The sequence below is a fragment of the Coenobita brevimanus genome, chromosome 13 (assembly GCF_032717465.1).
Source record: "Coenobita brevimanus isolate Jiangsu-jjx chromosome 13, ASM3271746v2, whole genome shotgun sequence".
In the NCBI taxonomy this organism is placed as follows: Eukaryota; Metazoa; Arthropoda; class Malacostraca; order Decapoda; family Coenobitidae; genus Coenobita; species Coenobita brevimanus.
In genome coordinates, this window is record NC_136966.1 from 33,012,671 (window position 1) to 33,018,670 (window position 6,000).

Here is a 6,000-nt window from a genome sequence, read left to right on the forward strand (position 1 = left end):
TCAGGTATTAGTGAGTGAAACAATGCTTATAATGCCTATATTACTGCTTGAAAACCAATATACTCTTGTACTACATATAAATTCGTAACAGTAAATAAATAAATACCGTTTATGAGTGGTGTGAAATAGTTATCCTCCCATAGAACTCGTTTTCTTTGGTGCCAGCCTGATAGAAAACCCAGTAAGGTAAGGAGGCTCTCCTACCTGTAATGAGTATTTTAAACCTCAGGTGAGCGATTTCTCTATGAATTTTCGATGTTTCTCACCAAAAGCGAAAGTTTTAGCAAAAAAAAAAAAGGGTCGAAAAATGGTCGGGATTGGGGGGTACCAGTGGTCAAAAAGTGGTCGGGACGGGGCGGGTTAATGACCTGGTGTAGAGCAGCTTGTACAGCACCCTACCCATATCCCTGACTGCCCTGGAGAGAGCTCCAACATACTTGACCTCTTCCTTACAACTAATCCTTCTGCTTACGCTTTAATCTTTCCTCTCCGTTGGGCTCCTCTGATCACAACCTTATTACATTAACCTGTCCTATCACTCCAGTACAGCCTGTGGACCCCCCAAAGAAACGTCGACTGTGGCACTTTGGAGCTGTGGATTGGGAGGCCCTTAGGCAGTACTTCTTAGATTTTGCCTGGAATGATTATTGCTTCCATGGCCGGGAGTCATCTGAGTGTGCTTTGCGCACTTGCATGGAAGCATACATTCCTTTCTCATATTCTTTGACTAATGCAAGAAAGCCTTGGTTTAATCACGCTTGTTCTAACGCTGTCCGCAACAAGGAGAGGGCCTATAAAAGGTACCAGAGCCAACCCACCCTTGAATCACACCTTGTTTACATTTCTGCCCGGAATCATGCTAAGTCTGTTCTTCGCTTTGCTAAAAATAATTTCATCCGTAATACATGCTCTCAACTCGCCAACTCGAATTCTTTATGCTCCTTCTGGCACCTTGCCAGAAACCTTTCTAACAACTTTACCTCATCATCCATCCCTCCTCTTTTCTACTCTGATGGCTCTGTAGCTATTTCTTAATAAAGCAGATCTCTTCGCTCAGACTTTCTTCCCCAATTCCACCTGAGATGATTCCGGTGCTGTTCCTCCATCACTTCCCCCCTCTGACTTCCTCATGGCTGACATCAAAATTTCTTCAGCTGATGTATTTACTGCCATTACTGGCCTTAATACTGACAAGGATATGGGCCTGATGGAGTCCCCCCTGTTGTCCTCAAGAACTGCTTTTGTGCTTACACCCTGCCTAGGTAAACTAATTTGCCTTTGTCTTTCACCTTGTACCTTTCCTTCTTGCTGGAAGTTTGCTCTCATTCAGCCAGTCCCAAAGAAGGGTGACCATTCCCAACTCTCTATCATCCAATTGTTTTTTTTAAATAACAGAACAGAGGAAGGAAAAACAAATGAATAAAAAAAAAAATTATCCATACACTAGATTACTGGTGTCCTCTGTTCATAAAATATCTGTAACAGACTTGAACAGCTGTGGGTTGAAAGTTGGAGGGAAACAACTCTGGGGAAGCGAGTTCCAGAGAGATGCAGTTTGGGGAATGAAAGAATTCTAATAGGTAGAAGTTCTGCAATATGGCTGAGTAACATTCAAGTCACGAGTGCTACAAGATGTCCATGTAGCACGAGGGAAGGCATGGAGAGGTGGCCCCATGGGCGCAATTGCTTTAACATTCTGTGTCTCAAAAGTTTTCGACTCAATTCTTAACAGAAAAATTTTAAAGCATCTTTTCTATCACAACTTTCTTTCTGATCGTTAGTATGGGTTATGTCAGGGATGCTCCACTAGCGATCTTCTCACCTACCTTTCAGAATCCTGGTCATCCTCGTTTCGGGACTTTGGCGAAAGCTTTGCCATTGCACTTGCATGTCAAAGGCTTTTGATCGAGTCTGGCATAAATCTTCAATTTCCAAATTGCCCTCTTACAGTCTCTATCCTTCTATCTGTGCCTTCATCTATAGCTTCCTTTCTGGTCGTTCTATAGCCGCTGTTGTTGATGGCCATTGTTCTTCTCCTATATCTATCAAAAGTGGTGTTCCTCAGGGCTCTGTCCTATCACCAACTCTCTTTTATTCATCAATGACCTTCTAAGGTGTACACAAGGTAAAAAAAGTATCAGTGCACAGGGGGTCTGATGCCTACTGCAAACATTCAACCGACCACTGATATTCGCATTGTGATATTTGCAAAGGGTCATTGTGTATGAATATAGGTCCTTTCGAAACATACGATACTTACTACTGTGTGTAATATCACACTGGCTGGTTGTGTAAGGCATGCACCTGACAGCAGGGCTACCAGCATGTGATGAGTTGGCTACTACTTGTCACTGTCCTTTGTTCCATGTTGTCATAATGATTCGTATACTTTTTTTACCTTGTGTACATCTAACCTTATCCACTCGTATGCTGATGATTCCACCCTTCACCTTTCCATTCGGTTCCCACAACGTCCATCCCAGCTGTTACTTCAACAAACATGGGATGATGCTATGGCACACCTAATGTCTGATTTGGCTTGTATTTCTGACAGGGGCAACATAATCTTGTTGTTTTTAATGCATAAAAAACTCAGTTTTTATACCTATCAACCCAACAGAATCTTCTGCAGGAGTATCCACTAATGTTTAATAATATCCAGCTCATTCCTGCATCATCCTTGAACATGCTTGGGGTTTCATTCACTCGGGACTTATCTTGGAAAGATCATATTGCATCTCTTGTAATATCTGCTTCCATGAGATTGGGTGTGCTAAGCTAACTCCATACCTTCTTTACCCCTGCACAGATGTTGACTTTATACACGGGTTTTATTCGCCCCCGTGTAGAGTACAACTCTCATGTGTGGGGAGTCTCCCCACATACAGCTGTTCTTAAATAGGGTGGAGTCAAAGGCTTTTCGTATCATTAACTCTCCTCCTCTTACTGGCTCCCTTCAACCTCTGTCTCTTCGCTGCACTGTTGCATCTTTACCTCTTTTCTATCGCTGCTTCAATGGTCACTGCTCCTCTGAACTGTCTGCTTGCATCCCTCTACCTCTACTACGGGTGGTAGCACCTGTCTAGCAACAAACTCTCATCCATTTCTGTCCAACTCTCTAATGCAAGAGTTAACCATTACTCCCAGTCCTTCATTTATGCAACTGGTCAGCTCTGGAACTGTCTCCCTCTGCCTTTATTTCCTACTTCCTATGATCTCCAGCCTTTCAAACGCAGTGTGTCCAGGCATCTCGAAATGAATGGATCTTTAATTTGGCTCTCTTTTGTATTGTTTTTGTTTTTGTTTTTTTCTTGGAAGGAACGGTTTGTCGGCTCCTGGCCTTTGGTTCCTTCTTTCTTGCATAAAAAAGTGTACCACTTCCCCATTCATACTTCACCAGCATGGAAAAATTTAAATTTGGCTATCTCTCTCGCTTCGAGGAGAAAATCCAGTCCGGTAATGGATCTTATGGGAACTAATGAGCCTGAGATCAAACTTGCTTCCTTTCATACATATCACCTATCTCACGACTTAAACGCCAACTTCTGTACATGTTTTTCACTCTCGTTCATCCCTCATTTTGTTTACATACAACCCTGTTTCTAATTTCTTCGCTTCTCTATTTCCTTCCTTCTCCCTCTCTAATCTCCCAATTTCCAGAACTTCTCCCTCTCTTCCCTCTTTAAGGTCATTTACCCCTCTATTTTCACCTACTGTCTCCTTTTCTCCGTGATGCTTATTTTGCTATTCTCTTCCCCTTTCCTGCATTCACTTACTTTTATTCCACTGCAGGGAATGGGTGAGGCACGGCATTTCTTTAAAGTGACATAGGGGCAGGAGATGGTTCAAACAAAGCACGTTTTGTGATAACTGGAGTGTGGAAGTGTACCTAAGAAAGCGAAATTTTGCACAATGGTAAGCCTATGACAACACGAGGCTCAACCCAGGATGGGTCACATGAGGGTTTCCCCCTGAGAGGCAGCCCCTGGGGGGGCGGCTCCTGGGGGGGTGGGCCCAAGGGGTCCTGTTCAACACTGGTATGCTTTGCCAGTTATTTACCTAGGAAAGTGCAATTTTGCACCACTGTGCCAGACCTACACTAGGACCAATCTTTAGACTGAATCCGGCCCTTGGGGGCTGCCTACAAATTTTGCACAGCAATAGACCTGCACCAAACCAGGTCTTTGATAGGGTGGGACTCTCCCGGTCAACATGGAGTGGCTCTCAGGGGCGAGCAACGCCAATTTTATTTACAAATACAAAATAATGGTCAGTCGTAGATGCTACCCGAACCAGGTTTTAGACATGATGGCACCCCTGAAAGCCGCAGTCCCAAGAGATCCCGGGCAACGGTGCTATGCACGCCCCATCAAATATATATATATATATATATATATATATATATATATATATATATATATATTTATAGATAGATACACTGATGGATAGATATAGATAAATAGATAGGTAATAGCCAGATAGAAGAATAAAGAGAGCTATCTGGCAACAGAAAATATTGAAAAGTGTTAGACCTTCACTCAGACAAGGTTTTGGGTAGGAAGGGACCTCTGGGGACCAGCCTTGGCTGGGGAAGAGTACCTCCTGAGGGTTCTGCTGTGAAGGGTTTACACAGCTTTGCTTTGCTGGTTAGTTTCACTTTCAGCTTACCTTTTGTTTCACTTTTCTATTTAATAGCTCTCTGTCTGGTAGGGTACAATGCCCTCTCAGATGAATAAAGTCGTCTGGTATAAACATGGTAAAATCCTAGTTTCTCGGGTCATGAAAAGGTTGTTATTGACAATATTAACAATTTCAGGCTCATGCGACACACTCTTAGCTGAATATGCTAGTCTGATTAATGCTGGGATAGGATGAGCAAATTGTTCCGATCGAAAAAAGTTACTTCTCGTTTTTATTTCTTTCTCCTTTCAACCTTAACTCTGTTACCTTTCGTCTGTTCCCTTCCCACATTTACCACCCAATGTCTCTCTCTCTCTCTCTCTCTCTCTCTCTCTCTCTCTCTCTCTCTCTCTCTTATACTCCTTTTACATAGGTTATGCATTACCCTCAGTGTTACGCTGCCTTAACACGAAGAGCTTTTTCCCGGGTGGGAAAATCGCCTCTTAGGAGCAAGTCAACAAAGCATGTATTCACCTGAGTGGCTTTTGTACGCGATTTTCCCACGCAGCATAGAAGTGACGCTGAGTTCACTTTATATGACTGTTTACTATTTGCCCATTTATCGATCATTATAATATATATATATATATATATATATATATATATATATATATATATATATATATATCATCATCATCATCATCAGCCGTTTGAGTATCCACTGCAGGACCGGCCTATCCCGACCGAAGTCGGAACGATACAGCCAATATATCTCTACCAAGTGGCTTAGGCTGTCTGGTAGAGATTGTATGTAGGGTGAGAAGTGCTTGTAAGTGTAATTGTAGTGTTGAAGTGGCTTTGGATGTGTGTGTAGTCTGTGAACCAAATGTAATCGGCCCGCGCAAGCCGACTGGATGCAAGCATACTTTATAGTAAGCGACACTGGTTCAACCACAGCACCCCTTGTGTCCGCCAATGCAATACGTGGCTAGGTGAACATTCCCAAAGTTTATTACCCCGGCGGGGCGGAACCCTGGCTCACCCGTGTACGATACGCACACTCTACCTCTGTACCACAGAGGCTCCTGACTAAATATATCTGTGCTGTTTACTTATCCCCTAATTCTACTGACTATCAAAAATTCTTCGACTATCTTACTTCTACGATGGAACACATTCTGTCTATTTCTCCTTTCTCTGAAATCTCCATTCTTGGAGATTTCAATGTTCACCACCACCTTTGGCTCTCCTCTCCTTTCACGGATCCACCTGATGAACAAGCCTACATCTTTTCTATCCTTAATGACCTAGAGCAGCTTGTACAGCACCCTACCCGTATCCCTGACCGCCTTGGAGAGAGCTCCAACATACTTGACCTCT